This window comes from Lytechinus variegatus, chromosome 1 (assembly GCF_018143015.1).
Source record: "Lytechinus variegatus isolate NC3 chromosome 1, Lvar_3.0, whole genome shotgun sequence".
Taxonomy (NCBI): Eukaryota; Metazoa; Echinodermata; class Echinoidea; order Temnopleuroida; family Toxopneustidae; genus Lytechinus; species Lytechinus variegatus.
The window spans coordinates 57,824,799-57,837,610 of NC_054740.1; the positions used below are offsets into that span (position 1 = coordinate 57,824,799).

At 37.0% G+C, this 12,812-nt stretch overlaps 1 pseudogene; it reads right to left on the minus strand.

The window, feature by feature from the left end:
• Positions 1-1,650: 1,650 nt before the first annotated feature.
• The window catches only part of LOC121418095, an 87,849-nt pseudogene continuing 76,687 nt past the window's right edge, over positions 1,651-12,812 (minus strand).

Consider the following 12,812-nt stretch of genomic DNA (forward strand, 5'->3'; position numbering starts at 1 on the left):
TAATTCATTACAAGGCTTTTATGTGAAAACCTTTTCTTAATGAGACAAATATAAACATAGATTAACAGTCTAAGAAAACTAACCGAAGTTTGAAGTGATCAATGATCTAGCCACGAGAGAGTTTAATATCATTTTTTTTAATATGATAAAGTAAGTATAGAAGTGTTGGAAGAATTAGAGTGGAACAACTGCCTTTCTGCCCCACCTAAACATTTGGCCAAGACTCATAATGCATTGCAATGAATCTTCTGAATACCAATGTAAAATAGTGGGTGTTATCACTACTAACTTCTAAAGTTTAAAAATCTACACAATATATATATATGCCAAATACTTTGAATATGGAAGAAGTTGACCAAGGAACAACATTTAAAAGTGAAGTATCAGAAGGCTTTCCACAAGAATATTTCATTCATGTGACAATGTACCACCATTTAATGAAGAAGACAAATGTTGAAAGTCACATTATTTAATTAATCCCCTTTCAAGTAAATCTGCCTGTATTATTACATGGGAGAGAAGGGAGCGAGTTAGAGCAAATGTTTGTGTATGGGAGTAATGAGAGTGAATGAGATTGGTTCCTTGTGTTCACTTTACCAGGCTTGTTCAGACATTTATTTTTGCATAAAACGTGAACAGGTCCTGTCACATCGTTTCGTGCGAGCACTCGCAACAAATTTCGAATATGTTTGAAACTTTTCTGCAGGCAAATCAGACTTATGGGCAACTGCGTTTGAGAAACATGCGAGATGGTGTCAATGGAGGCGACCTGCTGGTAGCAAAAAAAAACAAACTCGCAAGTCGCATGAAAGGCTTGCTTGGAACGATGTGAAAGGGCCATAAGTATTAATGATCAGTGATTAGAAGTAGAATATAATGACCGTTCATGGTTTTTTAGATGAGCATCCACATCTACTAGTATATCATTTTGCTAGGGCACTTAGTTAACTATGCACATTTTTATCTTTGAAACAGTCCACGCATATTCAACTATTCCTTCTGTTTCTGTTTATGGTAAACACCAAGCTGGTAACACCAATTACCTAGGAAACATTTTACGTCTAGGTTAATCAGTCATAGTGGCTGTCCTTGGGTGCCAGAGGTACCTCTTTGTGGACTGTTCTTACTACTACCCTCTCCAGTGTGTATAATATGCATACGAACAACCTTACAAAACCAACCATTCTTTAATAACACACCGATGGGTATGACACAAGTAAAACGTTAATAGATTGTCAAATTTGAGATTCCATGACATAGATTTATACAGGATAAAAAGTTACTTACATCTCCATTTCTTTAGTCGTTTCATTCCATTCCATATAAATGTTTAATTTCCTTTATTTTTCTGATAATACTTCTCTTTATATTGCACTTCCCACCATCAAACTTCCGTAACAATTCCAAATAATCCAGTCATACATTCCCATAACATAAATCTTGGTCTTCTCAATATAAGTATTATATACATATAATCTGTATGCTCTTAAGGAAGAAATAAGGAACAGGGACTTAACCCTGTAAGGCCCAGAGGGGGGATTGCGCCCCCTCTACATTTTTCACGATAAATCCGCCGCACGGGAAATTTTCAATCGCGCCGCTCGCTGACTTTTTACTTTCAAATCTCGCACAACTTTTGAGACCAAATTTGTAATGCCTGGGTACGTGGTCACAAAATTACGTGACATTATATAAGTGCATGCCAGACCCAAAACTGCTCAAAAACGTGAATTCATGTACAAATCCAATGCAAGAGGATTTAAATTATAATTTACAGTGAAACCCTTCGATGAAATACAAATTAACGTTTGTTACAGCAAACAAAATTTTTCAATACAAGTATTTAGCTTTGATGAAACAATATATGCAGGAGAGATAAATTCCAATTTCTGCTCTATCTCTAGCACTTGACACAGATGGTAGTCTAATCACAAGATGCAATATTGTAGTCCCAGACACTCACAATGGTGAAGTAAGTAATGTCCTCTTTGCAGACTCCAACAATGCAGCAAATGGCAACATTCAGCTAAACAACATTCTGGAAAATGAGATGATTTGTCTATGAGTTTGGTTAGATCCTAAGTGATTATTATTGACAGGACTCCCTCTCTCTGTAGAGTCTTGAATCAGCAATTAAGTTGCCTGGTTTCAAACTATTTCAAGAGAAAATCTGCAAGACCGACGGTCCCAACAATAAATAATTGTAAAGACGTACAATAAATGCCATCCTCAGGAAAATGAACATATCTGGTTTGGAGAAGAGGAGGACTTCATATTCTTTTCTTATTCCACTTCCGTTCCTGTCACTCGGGTTTCAGGATGCATTTTGATATTCATCTTCAGTCCCATGTATCAATGTAGACGGTGGGGGACTCCATGCAGTCAAATTCTTAGTCCCACTAAATCAGAATTGTGCATGGGAAGGACAAGGATATGTCCATCAGTCTCATTTATTACAAATAACGTGGCTGGGATGGAATGATGATTGCGTGTCACCGAGTCTGGAAGGGCAGATAATGTATATAGTTTTGAGCAAAGTTCCGCCGTGCACCGTCGATAATCTCCCTCTGTTGCCAGAGATAGAAGAGCCCTGCACCGATGAATATTGTGACTAAAAGACGAGACCTGAATCACAAACACACACACAAAAAAAAGTAAATAGACATAAGATGATCAAATTCAGTCTAGTGCAGACATCCTTGCTATACTTAGCCTCACTTACGTCCAAGGGAGGGGGGGTACGAAAACTTATTATGGTGACATAAGTTTTGCTCCTCCATTGAAATAAAATTATCAATTATTATATGAACCATCCCTCTTTTCTACCCTTCCTCCCAACTTGTTTTTCTTTTTCTCTTCTTTTGGTTTTCACTACTGGTACTTAAAAAATCACAGGGGGGGGTGAGGGGAAGGGGGAGTGAGGTGTTGGATGCCACCCTGCCCTTCTAATACTGCACTGATGATCATAGTAGCTTATAAGTAACCTTAGATACATTATTCTCATATTTCATTTCATGAACTGTCTCATACTTTCAACATAGATTGGAATAAATCAAATGAACTTAATTAGCATTGAAATGAAAATCAGTGAACTGCTATGTGTTTCTACTCTAACAAATGGGTAATTCCACTAAAAAAAACAATTTTTTTTGTACACCTAACCCACCCCAATTTTGTCCATTCTTATTTCACTTGAAATACTTAAGCCATGGTAATTTGAGAGCATTATCAATTGTTTATAAGAAATATATAAAAACAGACACTGATCATTTCATACTCTATAGAATTAACCAAATAACTGAATTAGCAACAAAATAGTCCAAGGGCAATAATTTTCTTACTTGGTTTGTACTAATGGAGAGACAAGATTGACAGCGTTGGATAAAATGACAAGAATGACGGCTAGTATAAGCAGTATGACGTTGATGAACTTTGAGAGCAATGCCCTCGCGTTGGCGTTCTCGTAACCTTCTAACGTGATGACTTGTTGATGCTGTTGCGCAAGCTCAATTTTGGATATCTGTTGGCAGGAAGTAAGAAATCTCTTTTCAATGAAATTCATGATCTGTAAAACTGGTATAGCTGAAGTGAGAGATAAAAGCTCTAAAAGTAATTGATGAAATGTGTGTTTGATCTACAGAAATTAAAGATCTTAACGTGCAGCTCCTGAATGTTAGTATATTTGTAAATGAAATATTTGAAAAATATATACACATATTTCCACACAAAACTCAAAATCTATTTCTCAGATATTTTCAATTATTCTGAACCAACTTTGCTCCTATGTGCGATCATTCACATAGCCCTATGCCAAAGATAACTATGGCTAGAGTATGGAATCTCACAGTTTTTAATGATTAATTCAAGAAAACAGATTGGTTAAACATACAAAGCACCCATATTCAAACTACTGAAACCTAATCTTTTCTTACCATTTTGAGGTGGAAAAAAAATCTCACTTTCCTAATGTATTCCCACCTACTTGCTTCATACACAAAAAAGGCTATTGTGCTTCCAAAAACTAGAACAGGGGCCCGTTGCCTAAAGAGTTGTAATCAATCGCAACTTGATTTTCTTCCAATCAACAGCGCGCATTTGGGACTTGCAATTGATTTTTTAAATTGCGTTTAAATGCAACTCTTTTTGCAACAGGCCCCTGGCCTTTATAACTAGTAACATTGGCCTATAAGGGGAGGGGAGATAAATCAATTGTAGATATACCCTTGTTTGACACTGCTCAACAGAGTCGATATAATCTCTGCTCCTCTCTTCCATACGATACTCTAATCTCTCCTGAACGGAGCTAAGCTCTTGTTGGAGGTTACTCATTGCGTGCGTGTGGAGATCAGTCAAATCGGTGAGCTGTTCTTCCAATCTCTCTGCCCTATACCGTTCCTCTTGCAGAGTTTGGTTGAAGTACTGTAATTGATGCTGTAACTGGTTCTATTCGGTGAGAAGAAGTTGAATCAATGTTGATACATGCAAAGCACTCAGAAAGGCATGAAATGCAACAAAGTGTTTTTAACATATTTCAAATGTGACCACGTATAAAGAGAAATGAAGATGTGAGTTAAAACATTTTATGTAAACTTGGAATGCAGATTTTGAAAAAAACTGTGAGACCTATATATAAAGGCAACTCAAGGAAGACCCAAAATACAGTCTTTATATTAAAGCAGGTAGTCTTAATGAACAGAACCCTGGAGAAAACTATTCGAAGCAAACAAACTTTGTGGTCTTAACAAACAGATGGTCCTTCGTATTTATTCACGAGGTCACTAATAAAAGCTAATACCTGTCTGGTTAATATAAAGACCAAATCTGTATAGAACATCTCCATTTGGTTCCCCTTTCATGATTTTCCCGACCACACGCATGTATTCCAAGAAGCTGTCCATAAAGACAATCTGCTCATAAACTACTATTCTAACTCCATTGGATGGGTTTTATATACAGGTTTGACCATCTTACCTGTAAATCTTCTATATTCTGTTGAAGTCTGGAGTGGGAAGCTGTTAACTCATGGACGGTTCTTTGGAGTTTGTTAACAGCTCCAGCCAGCAGGATGCTCGACGTCATCCTCGCCTAGCAACGGATGCCCGTTATTGTTGGGTCCTGATCCAGAGGTCAGGCTGTAGGTCTCTTCTCCATCACTTGCCGACCTCGGTCTTCTAGGTCAGAGAAAAGGTTCATAAGGAAAAAGGATTTATAATTCTAACACGATCAAAGTTTCACCGAACCCCTGAAGGCCATATATATATATATTTGGTTTATATCCATCATCAGAATGAAACACAGCAGATGGGGAGAATATGATTCAATAACAAGGAGGAATCTCAGTCTTTAAATGAGATCAAAGTATTGTTCATTATTCATAAAATATAATGAAGGTGAACGATCCCTCCGTGCATGAACACTGTCATTAAAGAACAAACAATACATCCATGCCTTTGATTTAAGCTCTGCTCTTTGTATGATTTACGGCTCATCTTCTTGGCTTTTGACGTCATACGTCAGGATTCATGCCATTTTTGCCAAATTTTGTGATGTTGTTTAAAATTAACTAAGGCCTCTTGAAATCTTTAAACCAATGACCAGTTGTGATTATGCATGTGCTGAATTGGAACTCTGCCCATTCCCCCTTTCTCATCTTGAATACATGTACTTTAAGCGTACGGGAGATCGGGGTTAGTTGGAACGTGGGGTAAGTTGAAACATTGTAATTTTCTTTAACGTATTGCATGAATTTATTTTACAGGGGTTAAAGAAAATTACAATATTTCAACTTACCGTGTTCCAACTAACCCCGATCTCCCCTACATGTGCATAACTTTCATAATCTTTAATCCAAACACCTCTTTTGGTTTCATTGTCATTGATTTTTCATGTGTGCCCGTTATAGTAATTGTCTTCCATATCAGGGGCGGATCCAGGATTTTCCAAAGGGGGGGCGGCAAATTTTTCTGAGGAAAATTTTGACAAGTCTCCCAAAAAAATGTTTTAACCAAAAATTAATGATATTTCGTATCCAAAAAAATTAGACAAGCAAAAAAAAGGTCTTCAATTTCAAAAGAGGGGCACACGTCGGTTTCAATGTCATTAATACATTATAAACTTAATTTCATAAGGGGGCACGTGCCCCCTGTATCTGTGCCTGTTCCAGATCAAAGGTCATGTTTATATGGCGGGTAATTCTTGCACTTCATTGACAAGTGAAAGTGTCTCAAAACATAAGAAATTGATTCCAACATATCTAAATGTCTCACGTTCTCCACCACGCCAAGCCACCATCCCGACCCTCTCCCCACTTGGTCACTCTTCATAGAATAAGTTGTTTGTGTTGGCAGGCATCATTGAGAACATGAGTTTACGATTCTAATAAATCATTAGCAATACATTATACTAACAAAGAAAACTTACAATGCATCCACAGGCATGGGTGCAAACCAGCTACTTTTGGACTTATTATTCATGGAGTTTTGATCATCATCGTCATCTAAAAACAAGATCAAGACACACATGGAAAAACTGTTAATAATATTGCTCAAGATTTACAAAGAGATTTTTCAAATATTTTTTTTCTGTAATATGCAGAATTATGACTTTCAAATGGTATGGGGGCCCACTATTATCAGCTTTATCGTAAAGGAAATTAAAAAAAAATTAAAGTATCTAATCAAAGTTTCAGTGTTTATCTAAAAGTACAGTTTCAAACATATCTTGATTGTGTGTTTGCATTAATTGGAATTCCCTTTCTCAAAAGTGTAATGTTCCTCAAAGTCGCATCTCGTTATATTCACAAGATTATTTTTATTTTCATAAGTAACATTAACTAGATGCAGATATAACTATCTTCAGTCCAGGAAAGTTTTCCATAGGGTTTTTTTTTGTAAGGTTGACCAGTAACCTGTTCTTGTTGATTCATAGATACCAAAAATATTCGCTGATGTATCTGAAACGTGAGGCTGATTTTCTTACATTTTGATCCATAATAAACTTTTGCATAAAGATGCTTTGATATTTAAAGCCTCTCTTTAGCTTTGAAAACTTGACTCCATATTCACTCGATATGGTGGATTTAGTGGCGGCTGGGCTTAATAACAAATTTGGCTTATTAACAAATAATTTGGCATATTCGATGGCACTGGTTGTGGCTGACAGAACCACTTCTGACTGTTCTTGATTTAAAGCCTATCTTAAAGCCTGCGCATTTGTAATCTTGCAATGTTGGATGATACTTGAGTATAGTTCATATTACAGACCCATAACCAGAGCTTTAGACAGACCGTAACAACAAAAATGTACAAATCTGATGTCAAGATCAGCTGAGGGAAACCAGTCACCAGTTATGAGTATAACAGTTTACCCATTAGGAGATCATTTCATCAAGATTTGTTATCAAACAAGTAGTCAGAAAACTTTCTTTGATTTCCAGTGCCTGAGCAGGATTAGGGTGTCAGACTGTCAGATAAATATTTTGACTAAGATTTCATTACAAAGAACTTGCATAAACTCGTATAAGACTTCACCTTCAACAAACTTTATATTCGCCATCTTGTAGAGAAATAATTTATCAAACAAAACAAGGACTTTACTCTACACTACTTACTTATGCTATCAAGGTTATCTGCACTTCCAAATTTGTTCTTGAATTTACTGGCAAACTCCTTTGGTTTGGAGACCATTGCACTGCAATTAGGGGCAGAGAAAAAAAGATAGATATCTTGAAAATTTCTGTAATTATCAAATTCTATTTGTTCAAAGTTCATAGTCACACAAACTCACAAGCAAAAACTAGTGTCACTATGGTGGACAATGCAGAGAATTCCATCAATCAAAATTTCAGACTCGTTGAATGGCTCATTTCATCTTTCACCTCATGACATATTCTGTCCATTGTACTCATGAACATTCATTATTTGTATATTTTATGACACCGCGATAGATCCTTGTCATATGATGTCATTCATTCAGCCCATTTTACAATGACGTCATCATCCGTGCAATTTTTGATCCATACTTTGCACGCATGCACCGAGATCCCAGGCCAGCCCCAGGCACAAGTCTCAGAGCAAATAAGGCCTTGCGACAAACCATATTTTCATGTTGACATTCTTGTCAAAATGACACCCAGATCACATCCTGAAGAGGATGGCAGAACTTGAGCATGTTTTGCATCAAAATTCATAAATTTCAAATGACATGGATCGTCACATAGACCAAATAATTAATGTTTTTCATTCGTGAATGGACAGAATACTTCATTCGGTGAAAGATAAAATGAATGATTCATCCAAGGATAATTTCACCCCATGAAGTATTCTGTCCATTGCACTCATAAGCATTTATCATTTGTATAATATTCAAGAAAATGCAAGATATCAGATGGAATTTATGCCAAAATTTAGTGAATTCCAAACATTGTAACTCTTATACCCTTTTTACACAGGCTAAAATTTCCTTAACCCGTACTATAGGTGGGGCTAAATTGCCATTTAGCCCCACCTATAGTACGGGGTTAAGCTTAGCCCACTTTCTTTTTACACAGCATTTTTGCAAAGTGGGCTAACCCCACCTATAGTACAGGATTATTTGGCCCTGCAAAAAAGCAGGGTTATCCCAGCAATTGCGGTGCTAAGAGCGATAGTACGGGGTTAAGATCGCTATTGTAAAACGAAAGTGGGCTAAGCTTAACCCCGTATATATAGGTGGGGCTAAATGGCAATTTGGCCCCACCTATAGTATGGGTTTAAGGAAAGTGTAGCATGTGTAAAAAGTGTACGAGTGAAGTACTTGTACTACGAATGATCGACAAAAACCACTAGTCCGGGGTTAGCGAGTTTCGTGTGTGAAAAGCAAGCATTCCTTATCCGGGGTTAGCAATAACAATTTGGCATGTGTGAAAAGGAAAAAAAAGTAGTACAGATCACCATTTGATTGCGTGCAAAATGCAGCTTTCTGCAGGGATAGTGGAGATTTCATCAAAAACTGTAGACAACTCACGCATTTACACGCTTCTTGCGTGTGCATGCACAATGGATATAACTTATTGAAGGAACGCTGTAAATTCTTGTCTTTTGGTTGTTCTATCCCAAATATTTTATTGAGTAGTGATAAAAAATAAATACATTATTGGAAAGAAGCTTTAAGGAACTGACTACAGGTATAACAGATGTATTTTGATTAATCATCCAGCCTTGTTGAAGTTGTTCAAGAATTAATGCTTACATAAGGTAAGTTTTACAAGATCTAACGTTATGTTAGAACTAACGTTAGACCAAACGTATAGGCCTAATGTTAATCTTAGAGCTTACGTAGACTATTTTGGGGGCTTAGACTTCTCATAGATTTGGTTCATAAAAGATAGGCGAGACAAAAATTCAGTTAAAATTGAAAATAAAATCCTAAACATACATATAGAACAAAATATGGAAAATACCTAAAGAATTAAGGAAAATATAATTCAGAATGGAAGTGAAGATCCATGAGCATTGCTTAATGAAATGTAAGATAAATATGTAAACAGAGAGAATAAAAAAAAATCCTCATTGCTGGAGAATGAGATAAGAATAAGATGATACTAAAAATAATTAAAGAAATATTACAAAATGAAAAAAATATTTATTACAAAATTTACAAAAATATTACAAAATGAATAAAAATATTTATTACAAAATAAAAAAATATATCAAAATGAAAAAAAATTTACAAATGAAAAAATACTTATTACAAATCAAAAAAAAATATTACAAAATGAATAAAAATATATAATACAAAATAAAATATTACAAAATAATATGAAAATGGAGATGACTTGAATGAATGGAAGGAAAGCATGACCCATATCAAGGTCAACTATAATAAGGTTCAACTACATGCATGAAGCAATGGAGTAGAATGTGAGTGCACTTTCAAAGCTTTGTTTTTAAGGCCCAGTCCCAGTGGCCAATGGACACTAAACGTATGCATTAAGGACACAGCGGACGGACAAGCAAAATTTCAGGGGTGGCTCCATCCATTTTCATCCGCTCCAGAAATTAACAAAATTGACAAAAAATTTGTAAAAAACAGAAGAGAAAAGAACAAGGATGTTGAATGGATGTTCATTGTAAGCCTAGCAGACGGCGGATGATAGATTTGAATACTTTATGCTTACATCTGTTCTATTTCCATGTTACAAACGATGTACATTCATGTACCTTTCCTTTCCTATTAATAGTCTTTCTGTTTTTCTGCTGCAGTGGATGTGAGTTGCGAGGATGCACAGACGATGCAGTGTGTATATAACGGACGCTTAATGGATGGTGACGGACACGGAATGTTTCTTGTTTGTATATGTCGCATATATACATCGTACATGGCGGAAAGTTCATCGGATCCATTCTAAAAGTATTGTGCAGCTCAAAACATTTTGCACGGATGAAATCACGATAGACAGATGGTAGATGGATAGAGCACATGAAACATGTATTCAATGAGTATGAGACAGATGCGTAGCATTTTCACACTAACGGCAAGATTTAAAAAACATCATCTGTGTATCAGTAAATGCACTGGGACCAGGCCTTTACAGTTGTTGATGGATGGAGACATTGATTCAGCCTATACAAACTTCAAGATTTTGCAGCCTACCGAGCGTGCTGCGCATGCCAATGGCTACATTTGAAGTTAGTAGGAGTGTTAGATTTATAAGCAATACAGGAATTATAAAACCTTTACACGTAGCAAGATAACTGGTATATGATGTTTGACTACAGAATAACAAGGTTAGGGTGAGGTCAAGAAAGGGTGAGGTGAAGAGGTTTTGAAAAGGGGAGGGAGATGCCATAAAATAAGATAGCAATGTTTAAAATCTATCCTTGACCAAACAGATTCAATTCTAAACAACAACTTGAATCACATTTTCATGGAGGGGGAGGGGGGGTTAATGGGTGAACAGAGGGGGGCTTCACCTTTGTTTACAAGGAAAAGCAAGTTGTATGATTCTCATATAGGTTAATGAAAGATGTTAGGAACCATTACAGAACAAAGGACATCATTAATAGGTCTAAAGGATGGGTATGAAAGTTTGAAAGGGATATAGTGCAGGAAGGGGAAAGATGGAGAGAAAGATTAAAAAAGGGGGAAACAGATGGAGATTATGGATTGAGAGAAAAGTGGGAGAACAAAATATAGAGGAGGGTTTCCAAACAAGGATAGGTACCAAGATCAGTGAGGAAAGAGAAGACAAAGGAAGTGGAAAGGGAAAAGGAAGATGAAGAGGAAGAAAGAGAAGGAAGAGGAGATAGAGGATGAGGAGGAAGGGAAAAAGAGGAGGAAGCAGAAGAGAATGGAGAGATAAGAGGAGCAATTAGAGGAGGGTGGGAGAGGAGGATAAGGAGGAAGAGAGAGAAGAGGAAGAGAAAGGAGAATAGGAAGAGGAGGAAGAGGGAGAGAGAAGAGGAGCAATTAGAGGGTGGGAAGAGGAGGATAAGGAGGAAGAGAAAGGAGAATAGGAAGAGGAGGAAGGGAAAAAGACGAAGAGGAAGGGAAGAAGAGGAGGAAGCAGAAGAAAATGAGAGGAAAAATGAGAGGAGGATGAGGAGGAAGGGAAGAAGAGAAAGGAGAATAGGAAGAGAAGGATGAGAAGGAATAGAAGAAAGGAAAAAGAGGAAGGGAAGAAGAGGAGGAAGCAGAAGAGAATGGAGAGAGAAGAGGAACAATTAGAGGAGGTTGAGGAGGAATGTAAGAGAATGAGAATAGGAAGAGGAAGATGAGAAGGAATAGAAGAGGAGGAGGAAGGGAAGAAGAGGAGAGGCAGGGACTGAAAAGGCAAAGAGAGATGGGAGGGAAGATAAGTACAAGAAACAGAAAATGCAGACACGAACATAAATATAATACGAGGAAGAGGGTAGTAGAGAGGGAGCAGAAAGGGGGAGAGGTAAAATGAGAGAGGAAGAAATCAGAAAACAGAAGTTGTTAACAGGAAAGGAGGAAGAAGATAAGATAGAAAAGGTGGAAGGATCATTTAAGGAGGAGTTGAAAAGTTATTGGGTGAAGATGGAAGGGAAGAAGAGAAAAATAAAAGATACCAATGAAGATTGAGTTTAAGAGATGAGAATCAAAGGAAGGGGTATTCTGTAGCATATTATCAAGCACGCAGTGCATTGTGCATATAGCTAGGTATTGTATGTCATACAACGCACCTTGCTGCGGTGTGAGTGAGCTCCGATAGGCCCGACAAACCCTCGCCTATCTTATCTGCCACCCCACTGTTAGGTTCAAAGTTTGTAAGAAAATTGTAGACAAGAAACATAAAGAAATATATATCACAAGAAGACTGATAATATTTGGTAGAAAGCATCTTTAACATGCACCAATTGCATAAGCTTTGTGGCATTGTTGCCACGCTTGATAGCTGGGGATTCCATTGCTTTGAGTAAAATTCATGATTTAGTTTATCCCTAACTATACATATTCCTTAAACAACTTCCTATACCAAGGTGTAAATGAGATTATACTCTCTCAACTCAATATAGTTTCCACTTGCCTCACACGTTGCCTTTAATTTTTTTTCTATTGATATAGGCATTCTTTAAATTACATCTGATGAAACATATAGCTTATAATCTAGGCTGAGGCTGCAGTTATTGTCTTTGCTGTTATGCTGAACGCAAACGATACGTCTGATGTGGCAAAGACTTCGAATTGTGACTTCGAAGCAGCCACCGCCTGTGCACTCCTGTCTGCCTCATCAACATTCATGTTTATTTAAAATGGCGGATTTACCGGGACCTGTATTGCTGGATGCGTGCCAACAACTTGCGACATCT